This window comes from Scyliorhinus torazame, chromosome 14 (genome assembly GCF_047496885.1).
Source record: "Scyliorhinus torazame isolate Kashiwa2021f chromosome 14, sScyTor2.1, whole genome shotgun sequence".
Lineage (NCBI taxonomy): Eukaryota > Metazoa > Chordata > Chondrichthyes > Carcharhiniformes > Scyliorhinidae > Scyliorhinus > Scyliorhinus torazame.
This window is the reverse complement of record NC_092720.1, coordinates 108276419-108293040: the sequence shown is the minus strand read 5'-3', so window position 1 is coordinate 108293040 and position 16622 is coordinate 108276419.

The following is a 16622-nucleotide window of genomic DNA, read 5'->3' as shown; positions in this document are numbered from 1 at the left end:
AACTTTCAATTATTGCACCGTCGCCCATTCTGCCAGCCTGTCTGTGTCCTATCACAATGCTCCTCAGAGTTTACTGTACTTCCAAGCTATATGGTGTTTGCAAATCTTGCTCTGTACACTCAAATCTAGGTCATTAATGTATATATATATATGTTTAAAAACAGTAATCCTGGCATTGAACCCTGGGGGATCCAATTGTATGCCTTTCTCCAGTCCAAACAAAAACTATTCCCCACAACTCTGCTTCCTGTAATGTGGCCAATGTGTTATTCATGTTGCCACAGTCCTTTTTATTCTATGGTCTTCAACTATTGTCGGTAAGGCTCAAATAATTTCTGAAAGTCCATATTAACCACATTAGTCTCATAGTCCTCTTCAACCCTTGCTGTTTCCTCATCAAAAAACTCAATCGAGTTAGTTAAATATGATTTACATAGCAAATCTTTGCTGGCTTTACTTAATCAATCCACATGAGTAACAACTGTTAATTTTGACACAGATTATGCTTTTCAATATCTTTCCTGTCACTAATTTTAAACTGACTGGCCTGTAGCTGTTGGGTTCATTCTGACACCATTTCTGAACGAGGGCAATAGTAAACAAAGTAAAGCATGCAGTATTGTCATCATCGTCTGTTTTCTGACCCTTCCTTGGGGATTGCATCAACGCGTGAAAACTGGTAATTAATTTGAAACACCTATATTACAGAAGACAATTATTTTAATTGCCAGGTCAATAAAATGCAATGTGGAAATATTCACATGAAAAAATCCTATCTCACCCACGGTTTTGTTGCTGCGTCTACAACTTTCCTCACTGGTGTAGGTGAATCTCGATTTCTAACCTTCATCTGTTTATTTTCAACATTTTTATTAGTGTGTGGGCTGATTTGATGTTTACAAAATGCTAATTCCCTCTGCACTGGGCATTAGAATGAATAAACACCCAGCACGTTTGTTTCAAATAAAAGCCGTATTTATTTAAGAAATGTGTGTGTATTTCCAGCCACTTCCTGTTGAATAATTCCACTATCTGATTATATTAGCAGCCTTACTGTCCTACACATTTTCCATTCAGTTCTTGAAAACACATTAAACAAATACTGGCTGTGGTGTGTGTATGTAGTGTATGTGTGTGGGAGGGCCCTTTGCTTTCCATCGCATTAATATAAGATTGTCAGAAGAGTTTAGTTTGTACATAAAGCTATAAAAAAGTTCAGATTTAGGCAAATTTCACTCAGTACCAGTTTTTTCCTTTGTGACAGAATAGATGGAATCCCGCTGTTCATTAGTGTTGTTTTTAATGAAGTTCAAGCTTGTTTTGTTATCACCATTCTTCGGAATGTAGGAACAGATGTAGGCCATTTAATCCCTCAAGCCTGTTCTGCGAGGTCATGGCTGACCTGTGACTGAATTCCATTCATGAAATCTCTTTGCATCCACCTATATGATGTACAATACCACCGATCTCTGTGTCATTGGCAAATTTGGAGATGTGACTTTCCTATAATCTATGTCATGAATAAAATCGCTGAGGGCTGGCTTAGCTCAGTGAGCTAGACAGCTGGTTTGTAATGCAGAGCAAGGCCAGCAGCATGGGTTCAATTCCCGTACCAGCTGAGATTTCTGAATTCTCCCTCTATGTACCAGAACAGGCGTCGGAATTTGCGACTCAGGGCTTTACACAGTTACATCATTGCAATGTTATCCTACTTGTGACAATAAAGATTATTTACATTTATATTAGTTAACAATAGTTAGGCGGGATTCTCCATTCCACCAGCAGCGCACCCATGCTCATGGGTTTTCCGGTGGTGTGGGATGGCCACAATGCGATTCCATTGGCAGGTGACAGGAACGGAGAATCTTGCTGATGGCGAGGGAGCACCGCCGAGGAACACACAGCTGGCAGACCGGAGAAGCCCGCCTGTTGTTTCTCTTCCTGCACCTAGTGGTGCACAAGGCAGACTTTCAGGTGTTCCTATTTCCCTTTCAAAGTACCCTTTAAGCAAATTCACATGACACACTCGGTGAGTCTTCCTTCTATCTGGTGTTTTTACCACATAATTCACCTCACTTAATTTCCTTTCAATCTGATATGGTCCACAAAACCTAGCTTTTAAAGGCTCACCTACCACTGGTAACAACACTAAAACTTAACATCCACTGGCAAAACTACGAACTTTGGATTTCTTGTCCGCTACCCATTTCACCACATTTTGTGCAACTTTCAAATGTTGTCCAGCCAATTCACCTGCTCTATTTAATCGTTCCCTAAAATTTGGCACGTAATCCAATAGTGATATTACCGATTTCTCACCCACCAAGTTTTCCTCAATCAATTTAAGTGGTCCTTTTACCTCATGACCAAAAATTAGTTCAAAAGGACCAAATTTGGTAAACTCATTAGGTGCATCCCTAATTGCAAATAATACGAATGGAATTCCTTCACCCCAATCCTCTGGATAATCTTGACAATACGATCTCAACATTGTCTTTAATGTCTGGTGCCACCTTTCTAACGCTCCCTGCGATTCTGGATGGTACGCAGTTGATTTAAATTGTTTTATTCCTAAGCTATCCATAACTTCTTTGAATAATTTTGAAGTAAAATTTGATCCTTGATCCGATTGAATTTCTGTGGGTAGTCCATATCTAGTAAAGAATTAAAGTAACTCCTCCACAATCCTTTTAGCTGTAATATTACATACTGGTATGGCCTCTGGAAACCTAGCAGACACATCCATTATAGTCAAAAGATATTGAATCCCACTTTTTGTTTCCGGAAGCGGTCCTACACAATCAATTATGACCCTTGTAAAAGGTTCCTCAAATGCTGGAATGGGTATTAAGGGCGCTGGTTTTATCACTGCTTGAGGTTTCCCTATCACTTGACATGTGTGACATGATTGACAAAATTTAACTACTCTTTATGTAGTCCAGGCCAATAAAAATGTTTCTGGATTTTAGCTTGAGTTTTCCTTATTCTCAAATGACCTCCCACATGTAACTCATGTGCAATTCACAACATCTCCTTTCTATACCCTACCGGCAATACTACTTGATGAACTTCTGCCCACTTTTCATCTGCCTACATATGTACAGGTCTCCATTTTCTCATCAAGACATTTTTACGGTAATAACACTCTGGTATACTCTCAGATTCCTCTTCCGTATATGCTTTCTGATATATCCGTTTTATTTCTACATCTTTCTGTTGTAACTCCGCCAATTTTCCTGAACTAAAAATATCTGCCTCATCCTCCACCTGTTCTTGTTCTTTTTCAACCATTTATCAAAAATAATTTCTGATAATTGCACTTCAACTTCATCTTCACTCTTTGATTTCTCCTCTTGTCTTAACCTGTGACTTTGTGACCTTGTTACTACACAATCCGGAAAAATCCCAGGATATTCATCCTTCAACCCTTCAGTTGTCTGATTTTCCACTGGCTTATCAACCACAGTAGGCATCACTCCCACCTGTGATCCAGCATTATCATTACCCAAGATAAACTGTATTCCTGGACAAGATAGTTTCTCTATTACTCCTACGACCACTTCACCACTCTTCACTGGACTTTCCAACCTTACCTTATGTAATGGAACGCTACTCCTCTCACCCTGAATTCCACATATCACCACCTTTTCTGGCAACATTCTTCCCAAACTACATAATTCCTCATCTCTTACCATTAAAGATTGACTAGCCCCTGTATCTCTTAAAATGGTGACTTCTTTACCTGCTCCTCCTGATACACATCAGTAAACTTTACCCACACAAGTAAATTCTTTAAATACATCTGGCACCTTCTTGAACACGCTGTACAATCGTTTGCACCTCCTTCGCTTCCCTTGGGCTTTCCTTTACCACTCTAACAAACCCCATTGTCTTATCCTGTTTTACCACATCAGCCTTCCCAGTGCTTTTCTTCAACCACCAACACTGTGACTTTACATGGCCTAGTTTATTACAGTGAAAACATCTGAAACTTTTCATTTCTTTTCCACCCTCCTGGATTTCTTTTTTAATCTGAGGAACACTCTCTTTATTGTCTCCCATCAGATCACCTTTACCTTTACCACTTGAGTATTTCTCATGTCCCCAGTTTCTATCCCTCACCAGCTGAAACTGATGTCGGAAACCAATCTTTGATTTATGAACTAATTCATAATCATCTGCCATTTACGTTGCTAATCTCGCAGTTTTAACCATCTGTTCTTGCACATGAGTTCTCACTACATTTGCTCTACATCAGAAAGTCGAGACGGAATTGACATGTTTCAAGGAATTAGGAATCATAAGGTCGGTACAGTTCTCAGAACGGTGCCCCCCCATCATTCCTGTCCTAAAACCTGACCGCACCTTCAGGATTTGCAGCAATTACAAACTCACCACAAACCAAGCGGCCCAACTCGACAAATATCCTATCCCTAAGATAGAAGATCTTTACCCAAAGCTGGAAGGGTACCTCACATATACAAAGTTTGACTTGAGACATGCTTACCTCTAACTTGAGCTAGATGTAGACTCCAGTAAATATGCAATGATCAACACACACAAGAGCCTTTTCCGGTATACAAAGTTATCTTTTGGCATATTGTCTGCATGCAAAATCTTTCAACGGACAATGAAGAACTTATTGCAAGGAATTTCAAAAGTCATGCTGTACTTAGATAATGTCTTGGTGATAGGGACTTCGCACGACGGACATCTAGCCAGTTTGGAGGAAATCCGTAAGAAGTTTAGAGATGTAGGCATCAGACTGAAAAGGGAAAAATGCATCTTTCAGACCAGTGAAGTGACATATCTGGGGTTTGAAGTTGATGCCAAAGGCCTACACCCCTCAGAGAAATTCCTGCACCAAAAAACATTGCGGAATTGAAATCATTTCTGGGTATGTTCAATTATTACGGGCGATTACTCCCAAACTTGGCAACAACATAAGCGCCATTGCACCATCTCTGAAAAAAAAGTATTGGTACTGGAATGATTCTTAGCAATAGACCTTCAAACAGGTCAAGCTGGCTTTATAATTGTCCACTTTACTAGTTTATTTTGACCCAGGCAAACAGATAATCTTTTTTTTTTCTTTTTATTATTTGAGGCATTTTCAATTTTATACAGAAAGAATAAGAAACATAACATCAATAAACAACCTTCATAATCACATCCCCAGCCTTCAATTATTCACCAACAGCTGCAGCCCTTTCACAAATCCCGTTTGGTCCTCCCCTATCACCCCCGGCACACAGTCCTCTATATGCGTTGCCAGCACCTTTGCCAACAGCTTCGTATCTACATTCAGTAATGAAATCAGGCGGTACAAACCACACTCCTCTGATCCCTTGCCTTTTTAAAAAATGAGCAGAATTGAAACCTGAGATATTGTGGGTAGCAACCCCCCCCCCCCCCCCCCCCCCCCCAACCGACCGACCGACTCATTATACATCTCAACAAGCAGGGTTCCCAATTCCATGCCAAACTTTTTCTAGAACTCTACCGGTAACCCGCCCGGACCTGGGGCCTTCCCAGACTGCATCGACTACACGCGCCCCATTACTCCCCCCAGCCAGATCGGAGCACCCAACACTTGCATCTCCTTTCCTTGACCACAGGGAACTCCAGTACGTCCAGAAACCATCTCATGTCCTCACCCCCCACTCTGAACTGTACAACCTACAATTAAAGATCTATAATACCCTGTTTACCTCCCCTGACTCCATGACTCCCAACTGTCACCTTAACTGATGCGTGAGCACCCTGCTGGCCTTTGCCCCCTGCTCATACATCGCCTCTCTGACCTGATGCAACTACCTCACTGCCTTCTCCGTAGATATAAGCTCAAACCTCATCTGGAGCTTCTTCATCTCCTTTAGCAACGCCTCCCAGGGGCCGGCAAGTATCTCCAATCCATTAACCTGGGCTTTGCGAGCCATTCCCCCTTCTCTTTATGCGCTTGGATTGAGATAAACGCCCCTTTGATCACCGCCTTCAACGCTCCACACTATGGAGGAGGAGACCTCGTCCATCTTATTTAGCTCCACGTAATTCTGTATAGCCACCCCTATCCTTTCACAGAAACCCTCATCAGCCAGCAACCCCACATCCAACCTCCACTGCGGCCACTGGAAACCCCCTCTTTCCACTCGCAAATCCAACAGATGCATCGCGTGATCTGTGACCACAATGGCCGCGACCTTCATCCACACTCTCTTCAAAAACTCCACATCATCCCAGTTGGGGGCATATATATTCACCAGCACCATGACTCCAACCTCCCACTCACCATCACAAATCTTTCCCTAGGATCTGCCATAGAATTACCAGCCAAAAATGCCACCCTCTTACTCATGAGCACCGCTTTACCCCTTGTCTTCATAAATCAGAGCAGGTCAGACCCTACCAACTGAGGAAAGACAAACTCAAGTTCCGAAGATGGGGTACTATTCTGGGAGTCCCGGGCGGTGGTACCACCTCCAGCAAGAGGGCTGCGACTACAAGAACTGCATGGCGTGCATGCTGGACAAACCAAAATGAAAATATTGGCCAGGAGCTACATATGTAGCTGGGCATCGACAAAGACATCGAGAATCCGCTCCACCAGTCACAATAGAACTTACCGTCAGTGACTCAACTGCATTCCTGGGAATGACCAGGCTGTCCTTGGATAAGATTGCATGTGCCGGTCCCTTCCTAGGAAAAATGTTCTTGTTACAGGTGGAAGCCCATTCAAGTGGTTAAATGTCCAAGAAATTTGCACCACGACTTCGGCAACCACCATTGAAACTTTAAGATGGATTTTTGCAATTCACTGCCTCCTAGAAGTTACAGTTTTGGATAACTACACGCCTTTACAGGGGAGGAATTCCAGCATTTTGTACAGACCTATCTCGCACATCTGCACAGCCCCCTATCACCTGGCCTCGAATGGCCTGGTGGAAAGAGCTTTGCAAACTTTCAAGTCCGCGATGAAAAAGCAGCCAGATAGGCCATTGCATCTCAAGCTAGCCAATTTCCTCTTTTCTTACAACACCACCCTCACATTTCCACTGGGCTAACACCAGCGGAACTGTTGATGGGCCATCATCTCCAAACTCGGCTGGGACTAGTGTTCCCAACTTTGGTGCGAGGGTGGAGGTGAGGCAAGCTACACCAACAAAATGGTGCTGGTACTACGGGCTGGATTCTCCATTCTGGAGATTAAGTCCCCACGCCAGCGTGAAAACGGTGGCATTTTATGCCAGGAAAGCTGCCGCAAAACGGCCACAGTTTCCCTGTTCGGTGGGAGATGGGGGGGGGGGGGTGGGGGGGCTAGCAGGGAGGAATGTAGAGCTCCCAGCCCTGGCTGCCGATACAGCCTGGAGAGATGCCTGGTCCGTGGCCGCGCATGTGCATGGCGGCGACTTTCAGCGGCCACGCCGCGTTTCATGGCGGATACCGCTCGCGGACCCGGCCCGCAAAATAATCCCCCCTTTCGGCCGGCTCACGCGCCATGGACCGCCCCACCACAGTGCCCCAAGCCCCGAATATGTGCCCCACTGCCCGCGGATCGTCCCTCCCCCGACTGTGGCGGCGCTGGACTGAGTCGGCAGCCGTCACGCTGAGTTCCCGACGGGTGGGACCACACGCGATCCACGCTGTCGGAAACTTGGCCGGTCGGGGACTGAGCATCGTGGGGCGGGCCGACAGCAAAACAGGTGGGTCCCGTGGTTACTGGTAATGTTTCTTCATCAAAGCCAGAAATGAGGGAAACAGTTGTTTCAGAAGAGACCGCTTGCTACTTCAGAGGGAAATGGAGAGAGGGGTCTGCACCAACTCACCTTCTGAGACCTTTGGACAACCATCTGCTGCTACTACACCAATATCTTCATGGCAGAAGAACCTGTCAGAGAACAGCATACCGCCTGACTTCGGAAGTCAACTGAGCTACCATCCCCTTTTTGTGGGTCTGCCCTTGTTGTAAATAGTTACCTGTCAGTAGCCTGTAATGTATATAGTATTGAGAGGGGAGGGATGAGGCAGATTGGTCCCTTTAAGGGGCGACCATTTGGGGACCACATGACCCATCCAGGGGCTATTGTGCGGGAGCGCACGGACCCTGGTCAATGGGAAGATAGCCCGGGAGCAGGGGCCCAATGAGTGTCGACCCAGAGTAAAGACCTATTTTGTAGTTGCTGCGCCTGTGTATAGTTTGATCTCATTGGTATTCAAACAAATCACTTTGATTCAAGCAGCCTCCTTGTTGACACCTCACGCTTTTACAGACTGAAACCTAGAGTTTCTTGTTCAGAGGCTTGGATGCTACCCAGTGCACTGCAAGACCTCCCACTAATTAGAGCACATGTCCATTATCTCCACTCTGTCTCCTGCAACTCAACCAACTCAGTTGCTTGGAATTGGCCCAAATCTCCGGTCTTGCAATTGACCGGCATCATTGTTGGCAGGATGGGGAAATCTCACAATTAGTTTCAGCTTTAGAACATAGAACATACAGTGCAGAAGGAGGCCATTCGGCCCATCGAGTCAGCACCGACCCACTTAAGCCCTCACTTCCACCCTATCCCCATAACCCAATAACCCCTCCTAACCTTTTTTGGACACTAAGGGCAATTTAGCATGGCCAATCCACCTAACCTGCACGTCTTTGGACTGTGGGAGGAAACCGAAGGAAACCCACGAATACACGGGGAGAACGTGCAGACTCCGCACAGACAGTGACCCAGTGGGGAATCAAACCTGGGACCCTGGGGCTGTGAAGCTATAGTGCTATCCACTTGTGCTACCGTGCTACCCCGAGCTAGCAGTCTCGTATGAGTTGTATAATTAAAGCTGTTGTGCCTTCTAAACCATAGTGTGTGTTAACCCCTGTACGGTGGACAAATGATCACACAAGTTGCTGAATACAATAATTGTTTATTAACAAGCACACAAGATTAATATTAATCAATCACACACACATACAAGCTGGACTCGAAACTAATGCACTAAATTACCTTAACTTAACTTCCAGGTGACTGGCAAGTACAGAGCAGGTATGGCCTTATCTGTGAGCTTGCAGTCTGGCAGTGGTCGCCTGTGTCCTCAGCTCTGGTCCCTCTGTGGATGGCGTGGATGGTCTTCTTGGCTGGTGAAGGTATCACTGTTGTTGGTGAAAGCTGCAGTTGAGAGAGCGAGTGGTGGGCTGCGCAGCACCTTTTATCCTTCTAATTTTGATGCCCTTTAGGGTGGTGCCAGGTGAAGGTCCAATGGATCGATAGGGTCTCGATCACCCTGATCGATCCTGACCAAATCGGCGGACACCTTAATGGCTGGGCGGGTCCCGACCGGCCATGGCCGTTCGTGTCCGAGGCACGTAGACCTTCACACATAAGGAAAGCAGGTGCCGCTGAGTCCTCCACTTATTGTCAGTTTCTACCTGGAGCCCATTGTCCCAGGAAGACCTTTTAATGGTCTTACCCTAGGGGTTGTCACTCTTTAATGCCGTTAAGTTTTGGTTAAAATAGAAAATAATGGACATCACCAATCTCAAATAACCGACAGGCCATGACTTGTGGAACAGGAATGCTGACAGTTTAAGTCATTGTTATTTGGAGCAGAGTGGACACAAATGAACCTCTCAAATCTATTTTGCCAAATCCCTATTTATTGGGTCTGACCCATCTATTTACGTAGGCAGAGAAGGTCAAGGAGCATGCGAGCTTAACCCATAAACTCATCTCTAATTGCAGAGGGATATGGACATCTATGACAGGTTACCTGGCCATGCTTTTGGTTCAGGAATGGTCCGTAACATGGTTAGAGTTAAAATAGGAGAATAAAAGTATCCTAGAATTATGCTCAACAATGTAAAAAAATTTAAGGACTGAGTTTCATAATCCCCCTGTTGGGCTTTGAAGCAGGGGCTGTGTGAAATTTCATGGACGGGATCCCTTCTAGGATTCCACCCGCCCTAACCGGGAGGGCCTCAGCCAGGAAGCCTGGCCATGCAGGCTTTGTGACCACTGAAGGACCTTTCCTTTCCCAGCCTCGGTCCGATAGCTGAAGGTAGAAAATGGGAATACAAAATCACTGACCTCAATCGCTGGGGGCGGGGGTGGAGGTCTGTGTGTTCTGGTGCAGTGCGCCGTGCATGGGAGTGTACAAACGACTAGTTCCTCAATGTGACCATAACCTGCTGACTGAACGTTGCTGGCCAGAAAACATGTTATATCAATCCTTTTGCACATGCTTTTTGCACAGCTGGAGAGCTGTGGGCCAATCTGATTGCTCAGCTGCTGTACATGGTGGGACTTCCTTCTAAATGAGGACCTAAGTCCCGCCTGCTGCCAATCGATGCTCACTGTAATGTGAAATTGCAGTGGGCCTGTCAGAGTCGGTGGTCTGGATGGTGGGAGTCGAACCCCCACTATCTGAAAAATTCAAGCCCATGGTATTCTTGTGCTACTGGTGACCATGCACCGCTGCTTCTTCACTCCTTATATGATTCCTACTTTTACCCTGTGTGCGATACAATCAGGAAGTCTAACTAAACAATGTTAAAAAAATGATATTTTCCACATCATTGATAGCTCACACTTGTGAAAATGAGAAATTCTGATTCACATTCATGGGTGTCAGTGACAATATGCAGTGGTCAAAATCAAGAGATAATTTTTCCACGATAATAAACCCAGTGTTTTATCATTTCCCCATAAAATGTACAGCACAGAAGGGGAACATATAGCCTATTGGGTCGGTACCAATTCTTTAAAAGAGTTGGACAAGGAGTTCCATTCCCATAGTCCAGCAAAATATTTCCCTTCATATATTTATTTGATTCCCTTTTGAAAGTTACAATTGAATCTGCTTCCACCACCCTTCCAGTCAGTGCGCTCCTGATCAAACCAGTTTACTGTGTGTAGCGCACAAAGACTCCGTGAGACGAATAGAGTGAAGTCGATGAGGCTTTATTAAGCGTGTCTGTTCCCCCGCAGCTCGATAGTAGAATGGCCTGCGGGGGAGGACTCCGACTTCTTATACTCCGCCTTCAGGGCGGAGCTAGAGGTCAACGGCCAACCAGGACCCGGGATCTGTCAGCCAATGACATTAGGGCTTCCAGTCCCACATGACCCCTAATACATACTACCACATTCATCCCTTGTCAAAAATGAACCCGGCGGGGTGATGCTTCGTATGGTGGTAAGGGTTTACAGGGCTGGTCCTGGGAGGAAAAAACATTCACATGGCAATACAGTATTGTACAATTTTGTCCTGTTTCAACTATTTACAGAAGGTATCGGGAGAAAAGCAAAATGTTCTTGTGAAAAGTCCATATATTGATTTAGATCGACGCCACGAGTCGGTCGGGCGGTCTGGTCGTCCGTGTCGATCGCCTCGGCCCCGGTGGTGGTGGTGGTGGTGCTTGTACCGGTGTTGTCGTCTCCGGGAGCCTTACGGTTTCCGCTTGGGCTTTATTCTTGGTCGGGCCTGAGGGGAGGGGAACCGATCCTCCTGGGAAGGGGGCGGTCGCGGGGTGCGGCGGTGGCAGGAAGGGGGTGTGTTGGGTGAATGGTGTCGGGGGGGTGTGTGTGTTGCCGGCGGGCGCCAGATCCCGCAGGGAGACCGTGTCCTGTCGGCCGTCGGGGTACTCCACGTAAGCGGACTGCGGGTTCGCGTGGAGGAGGTGAACCCTTTCGACCAACGGGTCCGCCTTATGTGCCCGCACATGCTTTCGGAGCAAGATGGGTCCCGGGGCCGCCAGCCAGGTCGGCAGCGACGTTCCAGAGGAGGACCTCCTAGGGAAGACAAGGAGACGCTCATGAGGCGTTTGATTAGTGCTCGTACATAATAGCGACCGGATGGAGTGGAGAGCGTCCGGGAGGACCACCTGCCACCGTGAAACTGGGAGGTCCCTGGACCGTAGGGCCAGTAGGACGGTCTTCCAGACCGTGCCGTTCTCCCTCTCTACTTGCCCGTTCCCCCGGGGGTTGTAGCTAGTCGTCCTGCTCGAGGCTATGCCCTTGCTGAGCAGGAACTGGCGCAGCTCGTCACTCATGAACGAGGACCCCCTGTCGCTGTGGACGTATGCGGGGCAACCGAACAGTGTGAAGATGGTGTTCAGGGCTTTAATGACTGTGGCCGCGGTCATGTCAGAGCAGGGAATGGCGAATGGGAAGCGGGAGTATTCGTCCACCACATTAAGAAAGTATGTGTTGCGGTCGGTGGAGGGGAGGGGCCCTTTGAAATCGAGACTAAGGCGTTCAAAGGGGCGGGAAGCCTTAATCAGGTGCGCACCATCCGGCCTGAAAAAATGCGGTTTGCATTCCGCGCAGATGTGGCAGTCCCTTGTGACTGTACGGACCTCCTCTAAAGAGTATGGGAGGTTGCGGGACTTGATAAAGTGGAAAAACCGAGTGACCCCCGGGTGGCAGAGGTCCTCGTGGAGGGTTTGAAGGCGGTTAATTTGTGCGTTGGCACATGTGCCGTGGGATAGGGCATCGGACGGCTCGTTCAGCTTTCCGGGACGATACAAAATCTCGTAGTTGAAGGTGGAGAGCTCGATCCTCCACCTTAAGATCTTGTCGTTTTTGATTTTGCCCCGCAGTGCATTATCGAACATGAAGGCTACCGACCGTTGGTCAGTGAGGAGAGTGAATCTCCTGCCGGCCAGGTAATGCCTCCAATGTCGCACAGCTTCCACTATGGCTTGGGCTTCCTTTTCCACTGAGGAGTGGCGGATTTCTGAGGCGTGGAGGGTCCGGGAGAAAAAGGCCACGGGTCTGCCTGCTTGGTTAAGGGTGGCCGCTAGAGCTACGTCTGAGGCGTCGCTCTCGACCTGGAACGGGAGGGACTCGTCGATGGCGCGCATCGTGGCCTTTGCGATATCCGCTTTGATGCGGCTGAAGGCCTGGCACGCCTCTGTCGACAGAGGGAAGGTCGTGGTCTGTATTAGCGGGCGGGCCTTGTCTGCGTACTGGGGGACCCACTGGGCGTAGTATGAAAAAAACCCCAGGCAGCGTTTCAGGGCTTTGGAGCAGTGCGGGAGGGGGAATTCCAAGAGGGCGCGCATACGTTCGGGGTCGGGGCCTATTATCCCATTGCGCACTACGGAGCCCAGAATGACTAGCCGATTGGTGCTAAAAACGCACTTGTCCTCGTTGTACGTGAAGTTCAAGGCTTTGGCGGTCTGGAGAAATTTTTGGAGGTTGGCGTCGTGGTCCTGCTGGTCGTGGCTGCAGATGGTTACATTGTCGAGATACGGGAACGTGGCCCGCAACCCATGTTGATCAACCATTCGGTCCATCTCCCGTTGGAAGACCGAGACCCCGTTTGTGACGCCAAATGGGACCCTTAGGAAATGGTATAATCGCCCGTCTGCCTCGAAGGCTGTGTACTTGTGGTCACTTGGGCAGATGGGGAGCTGATGGTAGGCGGACTTGAGGTCCACGGTGGAGAAGACTTTATATTGGGCAATCCGATTGACCATGTCGGATATGCGGGGGAGAGGGTACGCGTCTAGTTGTGTGTACCTGTTGATGGTCTGGCTATAGTCTATGACCATCCTTTGTTTCTCCCCTGTCTTCACTACTACCACCTGCGCTCTCCAGGGACTATTGCTGGCCTGGATTATGCCTTCCTTTAGTAGCCGCTGGACTTCGGACCGAATGAAGGTCCGGTCCTGGGCGCTGTACCGTCTGCTCCTAGTGGCGACGGGTTTGCAATCCGGGGTGAGGTTCGCAAACAAGGACGGGGGTTGCACCTTGAGGGTTGCGAGGCCGCAGATAGTGAGTGGGGGTATTGGGCCGCCGAATTTGAACGTAAGGCTCTGTAGATTGCATTGGAAATCTAATCCCAGTAAGGTGGGGGCGCAGAGTTGGGGAAGGACGTTTAGTTTGTAGTTTTTGAACTCCCTCCCCTGCACCGTTAGGGTAACTATGCAGAATCCTTGGATCTGTACGGAGTGGGATCCTGCAGCTAGGGAAATCTTTTGTGCGCTGGGATAGGTGGTCAAGGAACAGCGTCTTACCGTGTCGGGGTGGATAAAGCTCTCCGTGCTCCCGGAGTCGACTAGGCATGGTGTCTCGTGGCCGTTTATTAGCACCGTTGTCATCGTCATCTGGAGTGTCCGGGGCCGAGCTTGATCGAGCGTAATTGAAGCGAGACGTGGCGTAATTGAAGCGAGACGTGGTTGTAGTAGCGGGGTGGGGTCCGTTGTTGCCATCCAAGATGGCGTCGGGGATGAACAAAATGGCCGCCCCATACATCGCACATGGCTGGGGGGTCACAAGATGGCGGCGGGGGTGGACAAAATGGCCGCCCCCAGGCGTCGTACAGGTTTGGGGTGGTCCAAGATGGCGGCGCCCTTCCTTCCCTCGTGGTGGCCGGGACCCAAAATGGCGGCGTCTGCAGGTCACACATGGGGCGCTGGGGGGTTGGGGAGTGTTAGGACCGCGCGAGGCTCCCTCGTCTCCGGGGACAGCGGTGGTCGGGACCCAAGTTGGTAGCGCCGGCGGGTCAGACGTGGGGCGCGGGGGGGGGGTTAGGGGGCGTTAGAGACGCCCAGAACTCCCTCTTCTCCGTGGGGAGTGGTGGTCGGGACCCAAAGTGGTAGCGCCGGCGGGTCATACATGGGGTGCCGGGGGGGGGGGGGGGTTGGGGAGCGTAAGCGGCGTGCAGGGCTCCCTGTTCTCCCGGGACCACGGTGGTCGGGACCCAGAGCGGCTGCGCCTGCGGGTTGTACATGGGGCGCTGGAGGGGTTGGGGAGTGTAAATGGCTTGCAGGGCTCCCTGTTCTCCCGGGACAGCAGCGACCTCGCGGGACCGGCACACAACCGCGAAATGGCCCTTTTTCCCGCAGCTCTTGCAGATCGCTGCGCGGGCCGGGCAGCGCTGTCGGGGGTGTTTCACCTGGCCGCAGAAATAGCAGCGGGCGCCCCCGGTGCGACTTGGCGTTTGGACCGCGCAAGCCTGTGGGGTGTCCGGGGGGGGGGGGGTTTGCCGCGACGGGTACGTACGGAGCCCAATGGGCTGCCGCACGGTCGGAGCCGTAGGCGCGGGTATTACGCGCGGCCATGTCTTGGGAGGCTGCTAGGGCCCGGGCCTCTGAGAGTCCTAGCGACTCTCTTTCTAGAAGTCTTTGGTGGATTTGGGAGGAATTCATGCCTGCCACAAAAGCATCGCGCATTAACATGTCCGTATGTTCATTTGCGTTCACCGAAGGGCAGCTGCAGGCTGGTCCCAAAATCAGCAGCGCGGCGTAGAATTCGTCCATCGATTCTCCGGGACCTTGCCGTCTCGTCGCGAGCTGGTAGCGAGCGTAGATTTGGTTAACTGGGCGGACACAGAGACTTTTCAGTGCTGCGAACGCCGTCTGGAAATCCTCCGAGTCTTCGATGAGGGAGAAGATCTCCGTGCTTACCCTCGAGTGCAGGACCTGTAGTTTTTGGTCTTCTGTGACCCGGCCGGTGGCCGTTCTGAGGTAGGCCTCGAAACAAGTCTGCCAGTGCTTGAAGGCTGCTGCCGCATTCACTGCATGGGGGCTGATCCTCAGGCATTCCGGAATGATCCTGAGCTCCATAGTCCTTTTTAGGCACGCTTAATAAATTGTAGCGCACAAAGACTCCGTGAGACGAATAGAGTGAAGTCGATGAGGCTTTATTAAGCGTGTCTGTTCCCCCGCAGCTCGATAGTAGAATGGCCTGCGGGGGAGGACTCCGGCTTCTTATACTCCGCCTTCAGGGCGGAGCTAGAGGTCAACGGCCAACCAGGACCCGGGATCTGTCAGCCAATGACATTAGGGCTTCCAGTCCCACATGACCCCTAATACATACTACCACACTGTGTATAAAAAAACTCTTCATCCAGCCTCTCTTTTTTCTGCAAATAACATTAACCCTGTGTCCTTTGGTAAACAATCCTTTTTCCATGGTAGGAGTGTCAACATATTTACCTTATCAACATTTTTCATGATTTTAAACATCACCGTTAAATCTCTCCATAATTTATTTTGCCCTAAAGAGAACAACAACAACTTGTCGCAAAAACAAAACCCTGCATCGCTGATTCTTTGGCAGCCTTCTGTCTTGTCAGACAATGGGTTGCCATTTGGTGGTCAACTCTGTTGAAAAATTGTTTGGTTGTGGCTCAGGCACCCCTACTGTGGCGTGGCAGTCTGTGCCGCACTTGCTGCAGTGGGAGACAGTGGACTGAGAAGGTGGAGGATTTGCTGACCTCTTGTTTTCTTAGGGCCTTCTTGTCAACCAGCTGAGCTTTCTATTTTGTCTCGCTTCATCCACTGCCCCTCCAGGCAGTCAGCCTCCAGAGGTCACACCTCTTCCCAGCTGTCTCCATCTGTTTGTTGTTGATGTCTACCAACTTCATATCTTGCTGGTAGCAGGTATGGACTCCCAGTGGGACATGATCCTGAGGCCAGTTTACCATACAGACGGCCTTTTGGTATACGGGTGTGGTCATTGCGCCACGATAGTTTGCTTTTAACAATGAGTGTATTCCATTGGAATTAACACTCTCCAAACCTCCTGAATTGGTGGCCTTTATATTATTTCTTATGTCTGAATACAGCTCGTAGTCTTACAGTTGAAGTAGATGCTTTATTGTGTCAGTTTGTTCTCTCTCCAGAG